The 27,951-nt window shown below is 38.0% G+C and overlaps 1 long non-coding RNA gene across 1 annotated transcript; it reads left to right on the forward strand.

Moving 5' to 3' along the window:
• The first annotated feature begins 763 nt into the window (after positions 1 to 763).
• Positions 764 to 22,307, forward strand: LOC103101135 (uncharacterized). Its single transcript, XR_001623211.2, has 3 exons — positions 764 to 891; positions 2,037 to 2,166; positions 22,038 to 22,307. It is a non-coding gene; the product is annotated as an uncharacterized LOC103101135 (long non-coding RNA).
• Positions 22,308 to 27,951: the final 5,644 nt, after the last annotated feature.

A 27,951-nucleotide genomic window follows, 5' to 3' on the forward strand; every position in this document is an offset into this window, starting at 1 on the left:
GATATTAATTGTTTTTATTAACCTAGAGCTTAAAACTGTGTTCTCTTTGCTTTGTTTTGTTGGGTCCACAGAGGTCATGGTTCTAAATGGTTCATAAAGGAAAAGACTGAGATGAAAAGAGAGAATAAAAGCAAAGTGGTTAAAAATAATACCATTCAAAGAAAATCCGAGACAAAATCCTCATATTGCCATATTACTGTAAAAATACGAAACACGTATAACAGAATAGTTAACACTGGTAAAATCTGGACAAATAATTTACAAATGACACCCCATCATTGTTTCAAGGGAAAATGTCATTCTTTGTCCAGATAGTCCCACAACACAAATGACTGTCGCTATTTGCCTTAAAAAACATAGCTGAAGGGGGCAGCTGCATGACTCAGTGGATTGAGAGCTGGGCCTAGAGATGGGAGGTCCTGTGTTCAAATGTGACCTCAGATACTTCCTAGCTGTGTGATCCTGAGCAAGTCACTTAACCCCCACTGCTTAGCCCTTACTGAACTTATTGGTTCTAAGACAGAAGGCAAGGGTTATTTTTTAAAAATAGCTAGATAGTTATTAAGTCCTGTTTTTAATGGTGCATTCATTAAGGACCTCCTCTGTGCCAGGCACTATGTTGAGCACTGAGGATAGAGGGAAAGGTAAAAGAGTCCCTGTCCTCAAGGAGTTCACATTGTCATGGGGAGACAATATGCAAACAATTATATTCAAATAAGAGATACACATGGGGTAATGTTAAGGAAATGCTTCTTTCAGAAAAATAGGACTTTTAATGAGATTTGAAGGAAAGCCATGGAAAGCAAGAGGTGGAAATGATTAGAGAGCATTCCAAGAATGGGGGACAGAGGATGAAAATGCTTAGAGTTAACAAAGCCTGATGCCTTATGGGTAAGTTGTCCTTTTTATTTGGGGATAGCTGAAATTGTTGGTAAATTGTTCCTTACATTGAACCTAAATCTGCTTCTCTGCAGCTTCCATCCATTGCTCCTTATTCTGACTTTTGGGGTTAAGCTGAAGAAATAATCTCTCTTTCATAGGAAGGCTCCAAAAAATACCTGAAAATAGCAGCCACATCCCCTGCTAAATCCTTCCTTTTCCAAGCTAAACCTACGTCTTTGGACTCCAAATCTGGGTCTCTTTCCACTACATTACCCTGTTTCTCAATTAAACTACAAGTACCTCAAGAGCAGGGACTGTAATTCCAACTCCTTTGCAAGTCCTACAAAACACCTAGCATAGTGTGAGTTAAACAACTCCTTAAATCTGAGGGTGTTCCATTAGGGCTGGGCGACTCTCCATCTGGAACACTATACAGGGCTTCCAGCTTTAGGAAGATTCGATGGCCTTGAAGGTCTGTTTCCTTCAGTTTCGAGATTCCAGGTTTTTAATACTTGTTGATCTTGCAAAGCAATTCCCCTCAGTACTCTGCCATGGGTTGAGGCACCAGACTACAGGCTCCAGGACATATTTCCTTTGGGGAATCTAGAACACAGACTATCCTCTTTATATTTGGAAATGCTGGGTTATGTGGACTTTATTTCCATCTGCATTTGTTATATTTTTGCTAATTGCCTCAAACACTCTTCTGCCAACAGTGCACACCCCCACCCAAATGCCTAAAGTCAGAAGATTGAATGCTGTGTTCAAGGAACAAAGAGATCTCTATCCCTAGATTGGGGAATATATAAGAAAGAGTAAAATGTAAAAAGACTGAAAAGGTAGGACCAGAGCTTTGGGGGAAAAGGAGGTAGTTATACAGTTGCAGAAAAAATAAAAATGAGAGGAAATGTAGCAAGACTCTACTTACTCTCACCATCCACACACGCTGGCTAGTTGGGTCCTCAGATAGAAACTACATCTTTTCCTAGGGGTACTGATGAGAGGCGATGAGGTTCTTCTTATGATATCAGCTCATGCTTCCATTCTGGTTTCCCTAATATCATTTGCCAAAACTTGAGTTGTTTTCATGTTTCTTTTGCCAAGCCCAGCAAGAAATATAAAAGTAACTCACTGATCCATCCCGTATCTTCAAGGAGAACAAGAACAGGTGAAAGCAGTCCACTAGACGAGACTAGTCCCAGGTGGAGGTAGTAGAGAGAGCAGTAGAGAGACAAGATGCTGATTGAACTGGGAGTAGACTGGAGATTGCTGTGGTTGATGAAAGTAAGTGAAATTCAGAACATATCTTTCTCCCTCTGTTTTCCCCGAGAGAAGTGCTAGAGATATTTCCACTCGAAGTTTAAATCTCAATCCCTTTTCTTTCTATACTCCCTTCAACTACTTTAGAGGAGAAAAGAAGAATAAAGGAGAATTCAAGCCAGGCTGCCATATTATTGAGCATTGTCATGCATTATTTCAATATCTGAATTATTCAATGCTGTTTGATAATGCTAAAAACTGGCAATTTACATTGATTTGTCTTCTCTTATGACAGATTGAAGGGAGAGGTGAGTCCACAAGAAAAATGGGGCTCATGCCATTAAGGAAAGAGATTTGCATTTTGAATAATTTATTATTCCACAACATAATTTGAACTCAGAAAAAAAAAGTTTATAAGGCAAAGCACCTATGGGAGATGATGTGCTGACCATCTCTCTTTTGGCATTCTTTCTTGGCTAGCATCAGACAACATCCTTACATTCAATTCCATCTCCATACCACATTTCAAGTGGAAATGTTGTGCTAGTGACCTCAAAGGCTAAGTGTGCTTATTGCCAAGAATGGCACTTGATCACTGGTGAGAAAATTCGTATAGTCCAAGAAATTATGAGGATAAGAATGTAAAATGAATCAATTAACTTCCTTTGAAGAAGAGTGTTCACTGAACATTAGCCTTATTGTTACTATTAGTAGTACTACACTTCTGCTCTCATTGGTCCATGAGACCAATTTCATAATTCTATGAAAGCAAAGGACTAGAGATAGACAAGTTGGGTTTGAAAAACCAGCAGGAAGCTACCGGTTTTCCATCTTGGAATGCAAAAACAAAAATGAAACAATCCTTACCCTCAGGAGTTTACATTTTACTAGGGATAGGGGAAGGGGCAGAATGGGGACACCGATAAGTAAAAATAGAATATATACAAAATACGGGTAAAGTAATTTTGAGAAAAGGGGAACTCATTTGGGAAAATCAGAAAGACTTCTTATAGGATATAACTCTTGAGCATAGTCTTGAAAGAATCTAGAAACCCTTCAAGGAGCAGACATTGTTTATAGGGCACCAATACAAATATTCAGCAATGTGCAAAGTGATTTCTCTTAGGAAATAGCAGTCTTCCATATAAGGCTGCTTCCTGCTCTTGATACAACCTAAGGATATTTTTCATGTCCTTCTCTGCTCCATTGCTTATAAATACACCCTGCAGTGGAGTTTTAGTCTGGTAGGTAATGAGCCATTTAGATATATCAAGACATGATCTCATGAATATTTTTTACAAGTTTATTCCATTATTCAGGAGTCACCATATGTCTAGAACCAAGTCTTTTTTCATCTCCAGTAGTCATTTGGGGGGAAATAAAATAACCCCTAAAAAGGACAAGGAGAAAGTGATGCCTCTGAGGAAAAAACCCCCAAATTACATATCATGGGTCTAGAGAGCCAGAGCACATGCATTCAGACAATGACTAGTCACAAAGTCCAGCTCATTCTTTTCAGTATTGAAATCGTCAAAGAAAACCTCCCCAATAACTTGAATCAAGAGAATCCCTCCTGTTAAGCAAAAGCACAAGATGTCTTCAGACTGACACAGCAGTGTGCTCTCCTCGTTAGCTGGGGGGAGAATAATGTACAGGAAAAGATGACGTAATGACTATATCACTTTCATTATTCTCTCCCAAATGAATAAGCCTCCGCACCAAGGATGAGCTCACTTACTATTAGTGGGATAACATCTGTAAGCTCTAGCCCACTGCTGAACATGCTCCTGGCTTGGGACTATATTTAACCAGCACAAAGCCAACAGTTGGGAGCCACACCTGCCTAGGCAGGGTGGTGAGCCTGGAGACCAGGAATCTCGTAACAAGGGGAAAGTGGGGAAATTCCTGCTTTTTTAATGCATTGTCACACACACGCCGCCCCCCCCCCCCCCACACACACACACAAGGTTTTCCTTCTGAAGAAAGGCTTTAGTTCCTCTCAGAGACAATCTGAGACTATTATTAGAGCAAACTATCTAAAACATGTGACAGATGCCTCTGCCCTCTCCAGCTTCAGACTCGGATGTTTGTCATAGCCGTCTAAGTTTAAATTTCAAACCATGGAGAGGAATCTCTGCGCTTCGGGTTTCCGTTCCCATACTTAACTTCCAGGCAGGCATGCGAGGCAGACAATTGTGAATTTTGCAGTGTAACCTCTCTAATAGACTTACTGTAAATGATGAATCATCCAAGTATTTAAATCTAATGGATAAGGCTGTAAGTCAATTTGGTATTAAAGAAGCAACGGAGCGAAGGTCATTGGTTAAATGTGTTAACACAGAGTAATGTGGATGTTGGGAATACACACGTGGGTCTGTGCTAATGGTCATGAAACAGGAACAGCCAGAAGTCTGTCTTGTGCCAATGCCTTCAGGATGACTTATTCACTGACAATCACTCTATTCTGAAAAGGATGGCATGAGTCAAGAATTTAATTTCATTAGGTTCAGCGAAGCCTCTCCCCTTCCTTTCTCCCTTGAAAAAAAATGCCTTAAGATGCTTGATGTGTGTGTGTGTGTGTGTGTGTGTGAGAGAGAGAGAGAGAAAGAGAGAGAGAGAGAGAGAATGAGAATTTTTCCTCACTGTATTCAGCTTCATCCCTAGGCTATTGCCCTCTCTCTCACCCCTATCCAGAGATATAACTAGAGTGGGGTGATCAGAGCTTTTCCCCAAGGTGAGGAATTTAGAGGGTACTTATAATAATCTAGTCCTTCAGAAACATAGAAACAACAGAGCTTACCATCTAGTTAGCAAGATTAATGAGTGAAAATGGAAAGCTACCAGATAATATCCTAGGAGGAGCTCTCTGCAAGTATCTACAACTGAACCAATGTTCCCAGATTTTCTGTCTTGCCCCTAGATGGGGATGTCTGGCTCTCCATTTTCTTCCTTTGCATCAGAATCCCCAACAACAGCTTCACACTGGTGTCCCAGGCTCTCTATCTCCCTGACATGGGGCTGTCTTTTCCCCTCTAACTCTACATTAATTGAGGGCACCTCACTAGGGTGAATAATTATTTCTTATTGCCATAGTTGCCTCAACTCTTTGAATATCCAATAATTGGGACCACGGAGATAGGCAAGAGATAAGAGTAAGCCAAACCACTGAGACTTATTTTTTGGTGCAAATAGGTGACTCCTATGATCACTTGAAAAGGCAAATTGCTGCAATCCACTTAAATCACTTGGGATTTCAATGCCTTCCTTCAGTGATAAATAAGCACATAGTTGCTAAAGGCTAAGCAACTTAGTTTTAGGTAAAGAGGAAAATATGGGAGGTAAGATATCTTCCATGCCTGGGAGATGTCAGGTAATTCTTAGAAGGTTGGGGTTGGAAAGAACCTTCAAAGCCATATAGAAAAGTCCTTTCATCCTACAGAAGAGGAAACATGTCCAGATAAGTAAGTCATTTGTACAGGGTCACAGTGATGGTCAATAACAGAGCTGGGATTCAAATCTGGGCCTTCTGACCTCTAGTTCAGGGTTCTTATACCTACCCCTTTATTGTTGTTTAGTCATATCCCCTATCTTTGTGACCCCATTAGGAGTTTACTTTCTTTTTTTTTTTAAACCCTTACCTTCCATCTTGGAGTCAATACTATGTATTGGCTCCAAGGCAGAAGAGTGGTAAGGGCTAGGCAATGGGGGGGTCAGGTCAAGTGACTTGCCCAGGGTCACACAGCTAGGAAGTGTCTGAGGCCAAATTTGAACCTAGGACCTCCCGTCTCTAGGCCTGGCTCTCAATCCACTGAGCTACCCAGCTGCCCCTCCATTTGGAGTTTTCTTGGCAAAGATACTGCAGTGGTTTGCCATTTCCTTCTCCAGCTCATTTTACAGATGAGAAATTGAGATAAACAGGGGTAAGTGACTTGCCGGAGATCACACAACTAGTTAAATACCTGAGGCTAGATTTGAATTTGGGAAGACTAGTCTTTCCAGGCTCCAAGCCCTGCCTTTTATACCCTGAGCCACCTAGATATCCTGCCTCTACCCCTCATTTCTTTTCTAATACTTTTCCAAAAACATTTTTTAAATTTCTAATGTAGAACTACATTATTTTACCACATATTATGTACATTTTTAATGTGTTTTGAAAGATTAAAATTCTGATTTTATAAGAGGAACTTTATTTCAAGCTATACTCCTCAATTGGTATTGCTTACCTGAGTCATGTGATTCTGATAATACAAGCCCCCCCCCACCCCCCGCCACCACCAAATAAAGTAAGTTGAGTGTTTCTATTTTCCTATTTTAATTGACCATGAAAGAGCATGCAAGTAAAAGAACTTTGGAATCCCCTTGTAAAGATGAACTAGGACTGAAAATGGTACAACAGGGTTTTATCTTTTACAGAGTTTGTGAATTTTATGATTTGAAATGAAAGGAGAAACATTTAAGACAGTGGGGTTTCACAAACTCTTCAATGACTAGGCATTAAGACAATCTGCCTTGTTCAGAACAGATGGATTTACAGTTACATTAGTTCCTCAGCCCCTCAATTTCTCTAATGTCTTCAATCTCGCTGCTTTCCAAGTACTAAACTCTATTTGGCAACTTGTTAATTAAATTATAGGTCTAGTGAAAACAATTATTTTCCAAGGACTCATATAGAAAGATACAGAATTATTCACAGGAATCCAGGTTATACATAAGTCATGCAAGACTTATAGGAATAACATGATGCCTCATAAATATGTCACCTACGGCCTGTGGTCCCCCACGCATAATGATTTCTGGGCTCACAGAGACCTTTGTCCGTTTCAGATGACCTTACGCCAAAAGGGATTGATCAGTTGCTCTTTTTGACTTATTGCCCATACCCAGAGTTGCTCAGAGAAAAATCTCTGATTATACTCAAGGTATAATTTGCATCTAGGTTTCCCCAATCATGGATAAAAGGGAACCTTTGTTCCCATTTGGGTACTAAATGTTTATTAAGTACAGGACAACCTTTATTTCACCCCACAAAAAAAATGCAAAAGATACCAATGTAAACTCATAAACAGACTCAAAAAATACATAGATAGTCTTTCTACCTCTGAGAAAATGAACTTAAAGATTGCTGTCAGGGAAACACTGACATTCTAATGAATCCTCCTTTCTCATGGAGTCCTAACATAGTTTCCCCAGCACTCATAGTTTCATCCTCTGGCTTTAACTCGGCCTAGAGGGTATATGTACTTTGGGGGTTACTGAATAAGGAATTCCCCTCCCATAAGAACTGTACTGTTTGTGTAACTCACTGAGTTTGGGTTTTTTTGGGGGGAGGGGGTTGTGGACAATGTGGTTAATCTTCTTCCTCCAAGAACCATACTGTCTCAGGAAACGCCATTTTTTCTCTAGCATATCTGATTCCCCAAATCTCAAATTTGAGATGACCTTTGAGACACTTTCCAGGAAATGCCTATTTTATGACTAGAGGGTTAGATTTGGGGAACATACTACCAATGGAATTCAATATCCCCTTTCCATACAGGAGGTGATGTTCATGAATATTGTCCATAAAAGATCCTCTTGTGCCAAGAGGACAAACACCTATTTGTCTATGCCATTTGCTCTTGCAGAAAACCTATCAATGTCTCAGTTATTACCATCTATTGAATTGGAAAAGTTCATATGGGATTTTCCCTCTTAGGCCACATGAAAGCATGTCTGCCTCTGCCATATTCTTGGTCTGCAAGTTGATATCAACTATTTCTGGGAGAGAAAGCTATGCATGGGCCTAGATCCTACTTTTCTCAGGTTCTTCCTCCTCATGCAGAATGCAGATCCACTATACTACACAGTCATCTATCTTTTGAACAGGGAAAGCAAAAAAGGAAATCCTGAAGAACATTAGGGAGAGAAGGATCCATTAACTTGCTTTTTTAAAAAAATTATAGGGGGCAGCTGGGTAGCTCAGTGGATTGAGAGCCAAGCCTAGAAATGGGAGGTCCTAGGTTCAAATCTGACCTCAGATACTTCCTAACTGTGTGACCCTGGGTAAGTCACCTAACCCCCATTGCCCAGCCCTTACCACTCTTCTTCATTGGAACCAATACACAGTATTCATTCCAAGATAGAAGGTAAGGATTTTTTAAAATCCTTTATTTTTTTCAATTACATGTAGAATCAATTTTTAACAATTGTTTTCTGACATTTTAGGATTCAGATTTTCTTTCTCTCTTCACCTCCTCTTCCCCAGGTAGCAAATAGTCTGACATTGGTTATACTAATGCTTTCGTGTAATACATATTTCCATATTGCTCATGCCGTGATAGAAGATATATATCGTACATACAATTAAAAAAAACTCATAAAGGAAAGTGGAAGATGGCATGCTTGACTCCAATGGTTCCTTCTTGGACTATGGATAGCATTTTTCATAATGTGTCCTTTGTGGATATCTTGGGAATTTTCTTTTATAAGACATAAAAAAGGTAGAGAGGAGCTCCTTCAACAAGAATTTGTCCTCTTGAGCTTTATCATTTATCAATTTGTCATTTATACTGGGTTCCCTGTATCATAATTCTTTCAGCTTATACTCTTTGAAGAGGAAACATCACTAAGATTCCACCAAACAAAAACTGATATCCAGTAATTACATTGGTTTGATTGGGGAGCTCATTGAATTCATCAGAGGAGACCCCAATCAACCTTTTTAAAAGTCAACGCATCAACACATTGGTAGTGGAGATTAATTTGGAGAAATCTTCATGGAGTATTTAGCTTCACTCTGGCCATTCTGTAGGAAATAGCTCAGTTCCAAAGGATTTGGGTGTTTTAGGATCATAAAATGATTCTCTTACTGGCCAGTAATCAAGAAGAAGCACTAACTCAGTTAACTCTAAAAAGGGAGTGTCCTTTCCCCACCCCCAACCCTGCCCCTACAACACCTTACCATGGCAACTGCTCCCATATGGTAGCTAGAACTGGTACTAAAATGAGCAAACTTGGGACTAGATTTTGGTCTGCCTCTTTCATTTTGACATTCTTTTAAAAATACTTGACTATTCTTATTTTCAAGAAAAAAGTAATGTCTCTTCCACAACCCACTTCAAGCAAATGTTTTTTTAAATCTGAAAAACAAAAATAAAAAACTTGAAAAACAAATTACTTAATACTTAGCTACAGAAATATATTAAAATAAATTTCTGCATTAGCCAGGTCCAACACTATATGTCCTTTATGAATTTTAAGTTTATCAACTCTCTATTAGAAGGCATGTCATGTTTCATCTTCTTTCTTTTGGATTTGTGGTTTATCATTTCATTGATCAGAGTTCTAAAGTCCTTCAAAGTTATTTATTGCCATAATTATATAAATTATTCTCATAGTTATGCTCACTTTGCTCTACATCAGTACATAAAGTTCTTCCTAATTTCCTCTGAAATTGTCTATTTCATCATTTAATATGACAACAGGTTTCATTGTATTTACATACTATAATTTTTTTAGACTTTCTCCAATACCTCCTTAATTTTCAATTTTTTGACTACTATGAAAAAAAGCTGCTGTGTGTATTTTTGTACACATAGTCCTTTTCTTCTTTCTTTGATTTCATCAGAAGTACAGACCTAGTAGTGGTACAGCTGGGTCAAAGGCTCTGTAAAGTTTGGTAAATTTCTAAGCAAAGGTCCAAATTGCTTTCTAGAATGCCTGGAATAGCTCCAGCAATGATGTGTGAGTGTGTCTATTTTCCCACAGTACTGCCAACATTTCTCATTTTTTTCTTCTGTCCTCTTATCATTCTGAAGAAACTCAAAGCTGCTTTAATGTGCATTATTACTTTACTTATTAGTGATATAAAACATTTTCCATATGATCATTAATAGTTTGGATTTCTTCCTTTGAAAATTGCCTTTAAATATCTTTTGACTATTTATCTTTTGGGGAATTGGTTTTAATCTTATAGATTTGAATCAGTTCCTGGTATATCTTTGAAATGAGAATGCTCTCAGAGAAACTTCATACAAAGATTTTTTTCCAGTGACCTATTTGCCTTTAATTTTTACTATGTAATCAAAACTGTCCATTTTACCCTGTCCTGTCAACTCTATTAACTTGTTTAGTCACGAACTCTTCTTCCCTATTCATTGATCTAAAAGGTAGCTTCTTTTCCTCAAATTTGTTTATAATATGACTTTTTATCTCTAGGTAATGTATCCATTTCAAGTTTTTGTTTGTATTGAAATAATATATAGAATAATAAACACATAGATAGTTAAATATAACTGTTTATTTAATCTAAGGGAAAGAAGGGAAGGGAATTGGGAAGATCTGATCTTAACACCAAAGTCAGAGTACTAAATCCCACTAACTAATGACTTCACTACCTATAAGTCTACTTTTACTATATTAAAATTAGGGAAAGACTTGTAGGTACAGGAACAAGAGCCAAGGGAAGTCTCACAGACTGTTGTCCTCTTGGGTCTGGCAAAAGTTCCAGTAGAAATCAGCAGCAGCAGCACACAGGAATAAGAAGGGGAGTTATGGATTAACCCACACAGCCCACCTGTGTAGTGTTAACCAAACTTGACCACTTCTCAGTAGGTGAATTTGCTTGAAGGAAGATCACCAACTCTTCTCCAACCAACTGCCCTCTCTCCTCCAGTTAAGCAACTCCCTGGCAGAAACTGCCTTCTCCAGAGCTCTGGAATCTTGCCCTTTCTTCTGCCCTATAGGATCTCCTGGTTTACAGCAAAGAGCTAATCCTATATTCTTACAATAGTTCTCCCCTTTGCACAAAGCCAAAATCGTGTTGAAAACACTATTTTGGTATTTGTGCACTAACAAACTTATATTTTCCTTAAACTAACATTCTTACCCAAAATAATAAACAACCTACACTCATCTATCTTATTCTATCTAATACTATCTTACTCTAGGGATTTAATCAAGGGAAGGAAAAGGGAAAGTATACAATGAACAATTACAAAGTTCAAAATACAAATCAAACATATGCAAAAGCAAAACAAGCAAATAACATCAAAATCAAAATACAAACACAAATTTCATGCAAAAATGTTAAAATCATAAAATGCAACTCTTATCAACTAATACAGAAAATTCTATTACTATTGCAATGCATAAACAGCAAACTTAGACAAAATTTTTTAAAAATACAATGAACACAACATTGTATAAGTTTTTAAAAAAATTAAACTAAGCCATCAAACTCACTTATGCAAAATACATTTAACAATAGATGAAAATTAAACATATTCCTATTCTATGTTAAGAAATTAGCAAATGTGATCTATTTATATAAGTTTTACATATACACATATAATACATATAATATATACCTGTATGTTATACATATACACATATATACTTCATATTAACATATATGTTACACATACATATACTATAATACAATTAATTCTATAATCCTAATTATAATACACATGATTTACATATAGTTACATATATATTTGTGTGATATGTGATCTGTTATATATCATATGTGCTATGTAATATATGTTGTTATATATGTTGCAATGTATTTTGTAATGTAATTCAGCATCTTACCTTTTCTTAGCAATCTTAAACTCCAATCTATCAATCTATAGCCCTATCTTAATAAAATCTCCTATATACCTATACTATTACTATTCTAAATTAACTAAATCCTATTCTACATTTTATACTAAGTAGCTAACTATTCTTTGTTAGTAACTAAGTACTTTATAACTAATTATGATATTGTTAGTACTTAGCTATACATTGTTTCACTCATTCAACTAGTGAATCAATGTATCATAACCATATTTATGTTTTTGTGCATATGTATTTGCTATGTTGTTATTCATGCTATGTTATGTTGTGTTGTTAGTGTTACTGTTGTGTTACTGTTGCATGCAATATACTTACCAAAACTTCAAGTTTTTCTTCTTCTCATCTTGTTTGAAGAATTCTTTCTTTCCAAAATACATGGTAGTAATATGTATTGATGAATGCTTATGAATATATGTTATGTTATGTTATATTACATTACCCAAATTCCTTAGAACCATTAGTCCATCAGTCACTTGATCCTTTTCATTGAAAATTCCCTTCAAAGTCTTTATCTGCTTAATATTTATGTCTTTCAGTCTTTGTACAATGTCTATCAATTTTCTGAATCCTCCTCTTCAACTGCAATGTCCTCTTCCATCTGAATGTCCTCTTACACTGGAATGGTCCTCTCCTTACCTATCAGAAGCAGAAGAGGGTAAGGGCTAGGCAATGGGGGTTAAGTGACTTGCCCAGAGTCATATAGCTAGGAAGTGTCTGGGGCCAGATTTATACCCAGGACCTCCTTGTCTGTGGGCCTAGTTCTCAAATCACTGAGCCAACCAGATGCTCCCTATACCTTGGTGTTTTAAGTGTCAACTTTCTGGGAGAATTTAACAATTATGTTACTGGCTAATTGGTTTGTTGTTGTTTTTCCTGTCAATAAGCACTTGTGGGTCTTAGGGGTATTTAGCATTTCTTTTGTGTAGAAGAAATTAATAGTTGATCTTCACTGTACATTGAGTACCTTTCCACTCTTTGTTTTGGAAAGACCCTAGACATGATTCAAAACTTAGGCTTTAAGGAATTTCTCCCCAGGGTTCCAAACTGAGGACATATAAAGAGCCAGAAAGTTTAAATTAGGTAGCCAGGTTTTCTCAGGGTAGAGAGCAGCAGAGTTTCTTAATGGAAAGAGAAGATGTAGTATCCAGGGTCCCTAGTCCCAATGGTAATTCTTATAGTTAAACATTAATGCATAAAAGACCCATGATTTTATTGGCATGGGCCTGCCCCACTGATACAACCTATAACCTATCCATATACTTATAGAGTTACCTGAGTTCAAACAAGATTAAATGACTTATTCACAATCATATAGCTAATAAATGTCAGAGATGAAATTTGAATCCAGTTATTCCTGCTTCCAAGACCAATGCTTTATCCATTATGCCACAATGCTCAAAATGAGACCTTAATATTGGCTGAACTAAACTGACATATGATTTGCAAGTGTTTGTACAGAATGCACAGTATATTTAGGGACAATGTTCAAGATATATGTATATTTTTTTATTTTAAGTCAGCATACACATATCCCTGGAGTCTACAATAGAAAAAAATATCTATGTAGGGCTAGCCAAAAGTTGGGACATTATGACTCTTCTTAAGTCTGACCTCATGCTAGAAACATTCCCAGACTTCAGAGGTCAGATGAGGACTCTTGCTTCCATCATCCACTGTCCAGTCATTTTTGTCCACTATGAAAATATCTTCAAATCTATAGAAAAAACATTTTTATTACAAAAAATGGGAGCAAAAGCCTTCCAAGAGAACAGAACACTGATTTTTCTATTATACCTTGGTTGACATCATGAGTTTTTTTTAACACCAACATCATTTTCTAATATACCACCTCCCCAGAGCCCTTTTTTGTAATAAAGCAAAACAGCTAAGCAAATCTACTGATACAGCAACAATATTCAGCAGTGTATAATATTCTGCACTTGTAATCTCCCACCTTTCTATTGAGAGGGAAATAGTACCTTCTGGAACCAATCGGCCATCATCAATTTAATCAATTTAATAGATTAAGTGCTTTTCAATGTTTTTTCATTTTCACTATTGAATACATCATACATTGTTCTTTTGGTTATAATTGCTTCATTTGGTATCAGATCATTCAAATCTTCCCATGTTTCTCTGAATTGCTCACACTTATCTAAAGCTTTCGAAAATGATCAACAAATTTGTGTGCCTATGGTTCCATGTGCCACATATGTATTCTATTTTGCCTTAGAAAAATCCCTTAAAAAGCAAACACTTTTGTGAATGTTCTATATATGGTAGAGCGATGGCAGACAGTACAATTCACATTTAATACAATTGAGTAACACTATTATTGATAAATTCAGCCAAGCTGGAACAATAATGAAAATATGTCCTGTACTTTTTATTATTATTGTTTATATTTCATACTATTTAGTACATTAGGTAAATATTTTTAAATAAGCAAGCATACCCCCCCAACATGATTTGTGAGTGTGTCCTCTACAAGAAAAGTTCCATCATGATGATTAATAGCTAATGTTTGAATAGAGCTATAAGGTTTATAAGGCAATTTTCATGTCCTATTTTATTTGATTCAATGAAAAACCCTGGGAAGTACATATTATTATCCCCATTTTATAGGGGGGGGGGGGACTGAAAATCTAAAAGGTTTTAAGACTTGCCCAGGGTTAGAGAGTTAGTAAGTATACAGGATGAGATTCAAAAATCCTTCAAACTCTGAGCCTTGTGTCCTCATCCTCCATCCATCCATCCATGCATCCATCCATCCATTCATCCATCCATCCATTTGTCTTTTCTTCCTTCCTTCCTTCCCTTATTTATTTAATTTAATTTTCAGTTCCATGTTTTCTGCTTCCCTCCACTCCCCCCCCCTCCACCATGTTCTTTCCCCTAGCCAACCTAATCCTAATTATAAACCTACTTATAAAGACTGTTCATACAAAGAACAATTCTATACAGCAAAGCTATATTCAGGGATTCTACCCAAGGAATACCACCAGCAGTATTTTAAAGGACTACTTTATAAGGGCTATTCTCCTTTCTCTCACCTCTCCCCATCTAACAGCCTTCCTCTTTAATTCAGGGGTTAATTCATCTTTGTTGTTTTGTGGACCTCTTTGGCAATCTCTTGAAATCTATGGATCCCTTCTCAGGGTGTTTTTTAATAATTAAAGTAAAATACTAGAGAGGAAATCAAACGTTAGTGAAAATAAAGTTGTTCTGTTTATACCAACTTTGTTCAGAGAACTGAAATCTGTAGTGGAAGAACACTATTGTAGACAGTTTAGCATTGCAGGCCAGGAGAACAAAGCAAAACTTCTCTAGAGCCATAAGCTTTAAAGAACACTATTTCTTCTGGCCTCAAATATCCAGATCACCTACTCCACACCCACCTAAATTCCAAGTTCACTCAGACAAAAGAATGTGCTGTAAAATCTAGAAAGAGACACAGAAAAGTGAGGTATGTGTATGATGTCCTACTTTTTCTTCTACTAAGCTCAGGGCATTTCTTTTTTTCTTACTAATTTATTAGAGTGACTGCATTCTAATCAACTCCACTTTTTAGCAGCACATTAGTTTTAATGAAATTTCACTAAAACTGAACGATTTGTAAGTCATTTTCTATGGCTGATTCCATGACAATTTTCCCTCCATTTGAGAGAATCTTTCCCTTCCTCATTAGAAAAGGCACTTCTTAGCAATACAAAGATAATAATAACAATAATAAAATTTATAATTGTATAGATTATTTCCAAAACTCCTGCATATAGCATAAATCCCTCTCTACTCCAGAACTTCTCTGGAATGTTAGGGTCAGTGGGGTGCTTTGGGCAATGATATTTATGCAAATATGGCTCAAGGCTTTATTCCAGTGCATAATTTATTACAGATCAGGAGTTTCCTTAAATCAAATAGCCAAACTATTTAAGACAGAACAGCAATATCAATGACAATGGAAAAACCAATAGAGAAAACTGTGTGGGGAGATGAGGTGGGACAAAGAGTCATTTGATTCACATTTTCACTCAGTTTCATCTTTGAAGCCAGTATGAAGTTTTTACCACAATCTAATAAGCAAAGGCATTCACCTTGTTGGCTCCAAGACTACCAGATCCATGGGTTCAGGGACAGCATTGCCGACTCACCCTTTTTCCTTTGACAACAGACTAGCTAGGTACTCTCTTCCTTCAACTTCAGTCCTGTGTACCATATTCCACCTTCCAGAAGTCTCCTTACCAAACAGAATCCTTAGTTTATGATGTCAATGCTCTGTGCCAACGTTGTCTCTGAGAAAATGAAATTTTGGGAATTTCTCTTAGTGAGAAATTCTCTCTGAGTGCCAAAGCATCATGAGAAATGAAATTCCAGAGATATTCTTCTTTCGTCATGCCCTTTACACCAACTGTTCTCAAGCTGGAGATTGTGACCTTTTGGGGATGTGGCTGAGTATATTCTAGAGGTGTCATAGTCTACCACCACGTCCTTTTCAGCACTTTGTCAAACATAGATCCTCCTCAAAGGTTCTCACTTCCCTTCTCTAATTTGGCTGCTCCTCTTCTCATCACTTTTGCCTTTTGTCACTCTCTCTTCCTTGCTGAAATCTTCCCTTTCTTTTTACAAGGAAAGACATTATTTCTATCATTCTTCCATCTTCTGTTCTACGGAAACTTTGTTAAACAGTATTTCTTAAGTGTTGAATGGTGATCTGGGATATTTCCTGAGGAAAGGGAGTCCCACAAACATTTGAGGAATCAGGATTAATTGCTGGTTTTGCCTGACACCCCATTAATTCATTCTCTATGTCTTCCTATGCCTGTGTTTCTTTAAAAAAAAAAAAGCCCAACAATCCTTAACTTCTGACTTAGAATCAATACTAAGTATCATTTCCCAGGAAGAGGAGTGGTAAGGGCTAGGCAATTGAAGGTTAAATGACTTGCCCAGGGCCATACAGCTAGGATGTATCTGAGGCCAGATTTGAACCCAGGACCTCTTGTCTCCAAGGCCTGACTTTCTATCAACTGAGCTGCCTAGCTGTACCACCCTATGCTTTCTTAAGAACATATGTTCTCTGTCTAATTTTTTACTTCTGGTAATTAAGTAGCTTTATTAAAATTTTGATTAAGATCAAGATGTGGCTACTGTATTAAATTTTTGAATGGAGCTCTTATTGATGGGTATGAGGATTAATGACTTGACTCCAAAGAGGTTAATTCTTTTTCTGGTTTTCGACCTACTTGAAAGGATGGGAAGCCTTGATTCATCTACCCAGCATTCATCATTCTGAGGGTTAAGTGATAGGAATTTCTATTTATTCTGATGATAAGTTTTTTTTATTGAACACATTGAGCAGTAAGCTGAACAATTCAGTGCTCTCTGACTAATAGATGATGGAAATAATTGCTTATTCCCACTCCTAGATCACATCAATAGACAGAATGAATCATGGGTTATATTCCTGGAATGTATGAGGAGTTAATCATCTTAGTGAAATAGGGTAAGGACTTTTGGCAATTTTCTCAAAAATAGGACAAGGCTAAGTGTTGGCCTTTTAAAGGTGCTTTCCAGAACATATATTTTTGAATGTCACATCTGGCAGAAAAATGGTACTTGTAAAGAAACTAATTAAATAGCACCTGGAAAGGAGAAGTATGAGACATAACAGCTCTCTCCAAGTGTTTGAAGTATTATTCAGCATTCAAGTATTATTCAGCTTGTTCTACTTCTCTGTGTAGAGGATAGAACTAGGGACAATGAATACAAGGCACAGAGAGGCTAGGTTGGACTTGATGAAAGGGAAAACTTCCTAATAATAGGAGTGTTCCAAAGTGAACCACCAAGGGACCTTCAGTAGTCTGTTTCTCCTTGCTAGAATTCCTCATAGAGATACAGGGCAACCACTCATCTGGGTTACTAGAGACAGGATTTTCTGTTCAGTTACAGAGTGGACTACCAGAGCCCTGGGTTCCAACTCTAAGAGTCTGTGACCTTCAGACAGGAAGCAACTCTCAAAGCCATACTTCAGAATTAGTCCCATGGAGAAGAGTTTCTCTTTGTTTGCTCCATAATAATAACAGCAGAAGGGGTAGATGGGAATAATTCTTCCAACCATCATGAAGGCAACTGAAGTAGGTGGTAAAGAGCCCATAGAGCTTGGTCAGACATCAAAGACACCAAGGTCATTCACTGCATCCCAAACCATCACCAATCATTCTGAAACTCTCGTCTTGCCACCGCACTTTGATAAGTCTAGAAGAGAGGATGAGGCTGACTGCACAACACTACCACACTTAATTCCATTTCATGCACAAATGACAACTTTACTGTCACTAATCCTCTTCAAAAATGAAGGACCACCACCACCAACAGCAGCAGCAGCAGCATTAACAACCACACTCCAGTGCTATTTGAGTCACCATAAACTTATCAATACAACATTACAAGAGAGGTTTAGAGGTTAACTAGTCTTCTTGCTTTTGTTCAATTATTTCAATTGTGTCTGAAACTTCTGGATCCCATTTGGTGTTTTCTTGGCAAAGATACTGAAACTGCTTGCCATTTCCTTCTCCATCTCATTTTATAGATGAGGAAACTGAGGCAAACAAGGTTAAGTGATTTGTCTAGGACCACATAACTAGTAATTGTCTGAGGCCAGATTTGAACTCAGATCTTCCTGACTCTAGGCCTAGTTCTCTGTCACTCTATCCCTCCTCCATCCACCTAGCTGCTCTCACTTAGTCTACCTCCTCCCCAGAAACAGAGTGCCCAAAAAGATAAATAATTTGCCCAAGATCCCATATATAACGTATGCAGAGCCTTTGTTCAAATCCAAGCTCTTTTTCAAATCTAGCCCTCTTTCTACTACACCCCATTGCCTCCCTTTTGGAGGCCCCTTCTGCCTTTCTATTTCTGCCACCAGTCAGTCACATTTATTAGGCACCTACTATGAGCCAGGCATTGTGCTATGTACTGTGGTTACAAAGAAAAACAAAAGACAGTGCCTGCCTTCACGGAGCTCACAGTCTAAAAGGGGAGACAATCCATAAGTAATTACATGCAAAAAATATAGAGATAGGATAAACTGGCCAAGTCAACAGAGGGCGGGCACTAACATTAAAGGGAACCAGAAAAGGCTTCTCAGAGAAGATGAGATTTCAGCTGAGACTTGAAGAGGAAGAGATGAACACAGGCATAAGGACAAGCCAGGGGAAATGCCCCAAGGGTGGATATAGGGTGAGTATCTTGTGTGAGGAAGAGCAAAGAGGTCAGAGTCCCTGGATTCTGGCTTTCCTTCAGGTATCCCAAATCCCCAGCATGAAAAGTTCCCGATCTCAATCAGCATATATACCTGTAAGGGGTAAAATTTAGGGTTGGACTGAATATATTTTTAGTTGGTCACCAGGGATTTAAATTCTAAATCCCAATGAAATACTCAAGTCAGAATGGAATTTTATGGTGGTTTATTTACAATACAAGGAAGAAATTAAGAAATGAGAGAGAAGAAAAAGGGAAGAAGAGCTGCCCTGGCCTGGCCTGAACCAGGCAAGAGTTCCGAGGTCTCCTCCAAGAGATGGGCCTCTCTAGAGGCTGGCACCTCCAGAAAATTCAAGAAAAGGGAATCCCAAGAGATGGGCCTCTCCAGAGGCTGATGCCTCCAGAAAAGCCACGGAAAGGGTAGTCAGCCTTATCACTCACTACATGACTGCCTAAGGGAAGAAGTCTAAGGTCTCACACTCAAGCTCCTCCATAGGCCAGTCTGAGGGCCAAGATCCTCTCATGGGAAGTGACATGAAATATAAAGGCAGTTCCTTACATCACTTCCTGTGTCTTACATGTACCAATGGTGGCTTAAACTTGGCTTTGGACGGCCCAGGGGGTCAGTCAGTTGTTTCTGATATGTCACTTGCTAGCAGACATGGATTATAGACCTTCTTCCCTCTGGTTAAATGGAGATGGTGCTAGTTAGCTCCAAAAAATGGTTATCAAGATATGTAGGTAGATATAGATACATACAAGCATACATGTTTGTATATTTATGCATATTTGTAAGTACATATATAAATATACATATGCATGTACATGTATATATTTAATGCTGATAATCCATTTAATACATATATTTAATATCTATTTATATACATGTATAAATACATACATGCAAATAGTTCATTTACGGATCCACTATAATACAGTTTCCATGTTCTGTAATATATCAATCCCCTTATCAAGTCCAACATCTTTTGGCCTTTTAAAATTCACAAAGCCATCCTCTGCTCAAGGAGAGGGAGAAGAGACAGAGCTCCCCTCCCAACTCTTCAGCAAGTGATTCTACCTCCAGGGATTGGCTGTGAATGGAGTGGATTCTACCATTAGGATGACCTGCCACTGGAATGCACTATCCCAGAGCAGCTTGCTGGTTTTGTTCCAAGTCCCACAAGGTACATCCAACTCTTCCACCTATCATGTGTTTCATTCCATCTACAGGCTGGAATCCTGATGCTCCTTCCAAATTTAATGAAGGAATTTTCACACCTAGTTTAATGCCTCTGATTTATTGATTTAGAAGAGGCATTTTCACAACAGCAGCCAGGTGGTCTAGTAGATAGAACACTGGGCCTGGAGTCTAGAAGCTTTAACCTTATTTCCAGCTTCAGATACTTAATTAGCCATGTGACCCTGAATAAGTCACTTTAATCTCTTTCTGCCTCAGTTTCCTTAACTGTAAAATGGAGACCATAATAGCAATTTACCTCCCAGGGTTGTTGTGAGGATCAAATGAGATAATATTTGTAAAATGCTCAGCAGAGTGCCTGGCACATAGTAAACATTTAATAAATACTTTGTTCCCTTCTCTTCTCCTCCTCTAATAAAGGTATCAGCATCTTATTAGTTACTTTAAGTGACTGATAGATTAAATTGATCCCCACCCTTAAAAGAGCCTCATGGATCTAGAGGGACTTTATAAGCTGATACCTCATTTTATAAATGTTAAGTGATTTGAGCAGGGTCAAAGAGTTAGTGTAAGTATCTGAAGCTGGATTTGAACTCAAATATTCCTAATCCCAGGCCTAAGACTCTATCCACTATACTATACTGTAAAGGGAAATTACAATCTCTTATGTCTCAATTTCCTCATCTATAAATGGAAGAATTTGGCCTCAATGACCTTTATTTTTCCCCATTGGTATTATAATTTATTAGCAGGGAAATGTAGATAACACTCAAATAAGACAGAGAAGCACCTCTAGGGAGTCCAAATTTTGTGTATTGATATACTGGTAAATGTTAAGTCCTCTTTAAGGGTAAATGTACTTGTGAAACACTTTTCTTTTAACCCCTTACTTTCTGTTTTAGTAACAACTCTGAGTCAGATAGTCAAGGGCTAGGCAAATGGAGTTAAGTAACTTACACAGCTAGTAAGTGAGATCAGATATGAATCTAGGTCCCCCTGACTCCAAGCCCAGTGCTCTATCCACTGTGCCACCTAGCTGCCTCTCTTATGATACACTTTTAAGTTTAATTTTCATTATTACCATCTTCTCTGGAATTTTCTTAAGTCTAGACATCAATAGAATAATAAACCAAGTCTTGATTTATAGTGTTTGTCTTTTTTCAAGGTATAAATTCCCACACTGAAACTTTAGCAAGTGGCTCTCACCAGTATGAACTCTCATCCCTACTAGAAGGCTGTGAGGTTCATGATCATTGTCATCTCTTCCCTTTCCCCTCCATACTCTCCTCCCACAGAAAAGGAAATTCCCATTTTTTTCTTCATTGATCTTTACTACCCTTTTCAACCTGGAAATCTATGATCCTATGACTACTCTGGGTTCGAGAGCATGGAAGCATTAATGTAGTGCTATAAGAGACTGTGATAATTTAAAATATTTGGAACATTTTTCTCACTTAAAAAACATTACTTTTGTCTTATTCTCACCTTCAAATTAGAAGGGGAGAAAGGAAAATTCCTTATTAGAAAGTGCATAGTCAAGCTGTGTAATCAGAAATCTTGTGCTACATTTCCCAGGAGCCCGCTGACTTCCTGTCATTACATGCTGATGTAGACAGGAGATAAATTGGGTGGTCTTCTGTGGCTAGGGCTTTTTCCTTCCTGGGTCGCTACTTTGGTGGAGTGGGCTGTTTGAGCAGGTAGATTAGCCATGGGCATGTGGTTTTATTTTGTTACTTCTAGCGATTATTAATAAATATTATAAAATATAATATTTGAAGTTATTGTATATTAATTTAACTCTTACAAAGCAAGACAAATTCCCTTTTCCCTGTTTTATTAGCTATATGACCCTGGGTAAATCGCTTAATCCTGTTTGCTGGAGAAGAAAAGAAGAAGAAGGAGAGGGAAGAGAAGAAGAAGGAAAATTAAGAAGAAAGAGAAGGAGAAGGAGGAGGAGGAAGAAAGAAAGAAAATTGTCTCTTCAACAGAGTTTGATTTTTTTTACCCAATATATTGGATCTGTTGGTTAAGATTCATTAACAGGACTCTAGGTACTTTCCTCAAAAGAACTGTGCCTGTCATTAAACCCAGAGTTGTATCTTGTTCTCAAGTACTGTGTGGTATTTGGTTGGTTTCAAAGGCTCCTTCATCCATGCTAAATTAAATTCTTCTCCAAAGATTGTTTAGAGTCATGGGTTACCATATTTTCTGGTCACTTGTTTTTTATTGATGATGTCTTTTAATTCAAAGGAGAAAAGGAAAATAGACCATTAGTCTCCTGGATGGTGATTTGCCATTCATCATTCTGTTTTGTACAGCACCACACACGTTTGAGTAATTGGACACAATTGTGGTATAATGGTCTTGGTGTCAGGCAACCTGGCTTCAAATGGCCACTTTTGAATGTCATCAACTTTGGACATCATATTCTTAGGAAACAAATAGTTTCTACAGAGATAGCAGAGAAAAATAATAGTATCAATATAATATTTTGGGAGCAGGGTCTCTTATTTGATAAATGAGTTAAAGCAATCCAGGGGAATTGAAAAATTACTATATTTGAAGTATGTTTACTGAGAAGACATAAAAAGAAGAGTAGTACAAATTTAGATCACTGAATTGGAGGCACATTCTCCTCTATATCATTTCTGTTCTTAGGGAGAATGGGCTCAGTCTTAAAGTGGTTGCTACAAAAAATTTTTTTTTTCCACTAAATTCATTTCTAAATTTTACTTAGCTGATGGATGAGTTGTTCCCTCCTAGCTCCCATCCATCCATCCATCCATCCATCCATCCATCCATCCATCCATCCATCCACTGTTATCAAGGTCAAGAAGGTCACTCTTCACCAAGCTCAGCTACCAGCAGCCTCTAAATTGTCCTCCTGGTGTTTTGCTGACCTTGAAACTCAAAAGGTCACTTCCTAGTGAATTCCATCTCCAATACTCCTTCACCTAAGGCAGGAAAGAATATTCACTACAGGGAGAGAAGCAACAGCAGAACCATGAACTCATCATGCATGTTGTTCCAGGTAGGGAGTCTAGGATTTTGGCATTCTCCATAAACGGAGGCTTATAATAGTTTTTGTCTTTTCATTCTAATGCAGTCAGAGAAGAAAGAGACTGAGTTGTCTCTGTAGGAGTCTTTTGTTTGCACACCCAGTTAAGGCTTAGCAACCAATATAGTAAATGGACTGGAAACACTAATAGAATAACTATGCATGTATAAAAATCCACATGGGGGATTGCATAATTCGGAGCATGCTATGTGTACTCATAAGGACTGGCCTCTCATTGGCCAGTCCCTTGCTTTACTTAAATATTAAAAACTAAACTTTAATTAAAAAATAAAACAATAATAGATGCACAGCTGGAAAGGACCTTAGACTTTCTGATTCAACACTATTATTTTACAGATGAGGAAACTAAGGACAAGAGATTTCTCCTTGATCACACAAGGAAAAGATAGCAAAGGAAAGCTCTGAATGTTGGTCTTCTAATATAAAATTTCTGTACTCCACATTGACTAGGGCACCTAGGTGGTACCATGGATATATATAATGATATATATGAGTTCAGATTATATGTATACACACACACACATATATATGTATAAGTATGTGTATATATTTACATATGAACATATATGTATGATTTCAAATCTAGTCTCAGACACTCGCTAGCTCTATGAACCTGGGCAAATCATTTAACACAGCTTGCCTCAGTTTCCTCATCTATAAAATGAGCTGGGGAAGGAAATGACAAGCCATCTAGGATCATGGCCAAGAAAACCCCAAATGGTATCACAAAGTGTCAGACACAGCTGAAAAACGACTCAACAATACACTGACTTACCAGTGTAGGCCTCTCCTATGTGTAGCAGCCCCAGAGTCCACCAATGATAGACATTTTAGAATAGAGACTCTAGGAGAGTTGTTAAAACACTGTTTTGTTTTTAAATATGAAAGCACTCATGGGCATATCTACTCTTTCCTGTAGGCACACTGAAAGTGATCTTGGCGATGCCCCTTGGGCTTAACCTCAATTTCCTCAGTTGTAAAAAGGGGATAATAATACGGGCATTGTTGATGCTTGTGAAATAGAATAGAATAGAAATGTGAGTTGTTATTGTAAAGATAAAATGGTGTCATTCACTTAAATTGTGTGAAGTGCTATTGAACCAAATCTCTACAAATATAATGAGCTTTGTCAAGTCACTTGAATCAAATTCTAAAAGCATTGTTGACATATAATAGAGATTCATGGTTGCACATATAATTCCCTTTTCTCTCTTCTACTGTGTATTAATAGAACATTGGCCAATGAGGGATTAGTTCCGAGAGCATGTATACTTGGTATGCTGGTTTCTGGGAGTTCATGATGAAGGGTCCTAACTCTCCACTTTAGAACATGGCTAATCACATGGGAATGAAATGGACTTTTGCCTGACCACTAAGGTAGAACTAGGAACACAGACAAGAGATTCCTGAGGAGCCAAGAAAGCCCTTTTCCTTCTTTGGGATTCAGCAATAAAGATGAGTTGCTGTGGGCCTCCAGATGGGGGAGAACCCTCAGGTCTTCTCTTATCTGCTGCTAGCATTCAGCCATCAGTGCATGGTCTCGAAGTTACTTCTCTCTTTGTTGTTGTTATTTTTCAATTAATTAATTATTTCAGCCACATGTAGAAACAATTTCTGACAATTGTTTTTTTTTTTGACATTTTAGGATTCAGATTTTCTCCCACCTTAAGGTAGTAAATAGCCTGATATAGGGTTTCATGCAATACGTATTTCCACATTGTTCATGTCATGTCAGAAGACACATATCACAAATATAATAAAAATTAGTGAAGCAAATAAAGTGGAAGATGGCATGCTTTGATCTGCAATCAGACTCCTGCTTTGACTGGGGAGAGCACTTTTTATTTTGAATCCCTCATGCTTATCTTGGAATATCTTGCTCTACTGATAATGGTTTAGTCCCTTGATCATCATACAATATTTCTGATATCGTATACATTGTTCTCCTAGTTGTGCTCACTTCACTTTGTATCAGTTCATTAAATCTTAAAGTTACTTCTGCCCCTGTAGGTAGTGTGTATTCTTTCCTGCATTAGATGAAAGAGATGGAATGAATTAGTCTGTGACCCTGTCACATGTGAAAAGTTGGAAGAGTCACAAAGGATCCAGGAGCTGGAGTCCATGCCAATTTATAACCATCAGCCCAGCCTAAAGGACCCAGCCAAGCAACATACTGCCGCTGCAGCCAAAATTCTGCATTATACAAGCAAGGGATTAACTCTGAACATTAACCACAGCACATATGGAAGTGAACTTGGTGGATGCAAATGCTTTGTGTTTGAGCCCATTCTCCTTAGGGACTGAAATGGTATAGGGGAAAGTGTGACCCTAGGTGTTGGGGGCAGCCAGGAATGTTTCTCCTATTGTTCATGCTATATCTTCTCAATATATATACTTTTGAAAAAGCTCATTGATGTTAATTGGTTAAATGGTATTAGAGCACTATTTCCTGGCAATTGATATTGGGGAAGAATGTATTGAAAGAGGGGCTTAAACTAATAAATATTAGAGTAGACCACTATTGATCCCTCAGAAGTACTAGAACCCTGAAGGGGAAATGCAGGAAAACTTGCTTCTAGGAAATCATTTCATCCTTGAGAGTGGGATAAGGATCTCCAAAGTTTATAAAACCTACTTGCATATGTGGAAATGCCTTCCTTCCTTCCTTCCTTCCTTCCTTCCTTCCTTCCTTCCTTCCTTCCTTCCTTCCTTCCTTCCTTCCTTCCTTCCTTCCTTCCTTCCTTCCTTCCTTCCTTCTTTCTTTCCTTCCTTCCTTCCTTCCTTCCTTCCTTCCTTCCTTCCTTCTTTCTTTCCTTCCTCCAACTCTTCCTCCATTCCTCCCTTTATTCCTTCCTCCCTCCCTTTCTTTTTCCCTCCCTTTCTTCTTCCTTTCCTTCCTTCCTCCCTCCCTTCCTTCCTTCATTTATTTCTTCCTTCCTTTTAGAGGTATTGCCTAAGTTCAAAATAAAAGCATAAAATTTAATTTTTAAAAAAGCAATCCTGATTATTTTATGAAGTAATATAGTAGGTGCCACTTATGGAGCCTCTATAATGTTAAAATTTATTTTGGTTGGACTGAAATATTTAATTGGTGGTTGCCAGGGATTTAATTTCTAAATCCCAAAATAAATTACTAAAGTAAAATGGAATTTATGGTAGTTTATTTACAATAGAGGGAAGATAATAAGGAGGAGAGAAAAGGGGAGAGAGAGAAGGAGAAAGAGCTCTGGCTTCCTCAGAGTCAGGTATAAATTCTAAGCCCCAGACAGGGGAAAGGAATCTCAAGACAATGGACTTTTCTCAGAGGTTCACACCTCCAGAAAGGCAAGAAAACTAAGTTGGCCTTTCACTCACCACAGTGACCGTCTAAAAGGAAAGCAGTCTGAGGTCTCCTACAGGAGCTCTTCCAGGGGTCCAGTTCCACAGCCAAGTGTCTTCACTCCAAGTCTGAGTGTCTATCTTCCAGTCTCTCCTCAAGTATCTGGTGATTTTTCCAGTGTCTCCTCCAAGTGACTCTTCTTTACTCCAAGCCCGAGTGACTGCTCTATCCAGTCCAACTGAATGGTCTGAATGATCTGACTGAATGATCTGTTCATTCTCCTTCTGTGCCTCTGTTTCCTGTATTTAAAGATCTTTTTCTCTTATGTCACCTACCCTAAATTTTACATCTACCGATCACAGCACATGCTCCTCTCCAGGACTGCCCACTCAATGTATGAAATGGGTGTTCATACCTTTTGTAGTTAGTTATACCTTTTGTGGTTAGTTAACAGGTTTTTTGGTTAGTTAACATCTTTTGTGGTTAGTTAACACCTTTTGTAGTTAAAATGGGTAGATCTAGTTTTTGTTTTTTTTTAACCCTTACCTTCCGTCTTGGAGTCAATACTGTGTATTGGCTCCAAGGCAGAAGAATGGTAAGGGCTAGGCAATGGGGGTCAAGTGACTTGTCCAGGGTCACACAGCTAGGAAGTGGCTGAGGCCATATTTGAACCTAGGACCTCCCATTTCTAGGCCTGGTTCTCAATCCACTGAGCTACCCAGCTGCCCCCTGGTAGATCTACTTTAAATAATGAGCTAACACTTTGGGGATTAAAATCTAAAACTAGGCAAGGGATTACAATTCAATTTTCACAGTGGCTTATAAAATGCTTTATAGATATTGTCATAGTTGAGCCTTACAAAACCCTGTATGAGGTAACCAGAGTAAACATGATTATCTGCCCTTTACAAATAAGGAAACTGAGCTTAAGAGAGGTCAAATAACTTGCCCAAGATCACCCAGCTAGAAAGTAATAGAACAGTTCTCAAATTCTGACTCCAAGTTCAACATTCTATCTACAGAGAGGTTCCCAAATATATGGTGGAAAGAGCACATTCTCAGGGTATGAATTCAGATCCCAATGCTAATACTATCTGTATGACCCTGGGAAAGTCACTTTCCCCCTCTAAAAGCTTCAAGTTTCTTCATCTATAAAATGGACATAACTGTACTAACCCTGCCTACCTCATCAGGTTAGCTGAGAAGAAAACACTTTGCCAGCCTAATAGCACTACATAGGGTAAATATGAGATATTGATATGTAATCCCACTTCAGAGCATAGAATATGCTACTATTTTGACCACCTGTATATAGTTATTGAATGTGTTATCTGTGTACACCTAGTGGGTTTTTTA

This window comes from Monodelphis domestica, chromosome 6 (assembly GCF_027887165.1).
Source record: "Monodelphis domestica isolate mMonDom1 chromosome 6, mMonDom1.pri, whole genome shotgun sequence".
Classification (NCBI taxonomy): domain Eukaryota; kingdom Metazoa; phylum Chordata; class Mammalia; order Didelphimorphia; family Didelphidae; genus Monodelphis; species Monodelphis domestica.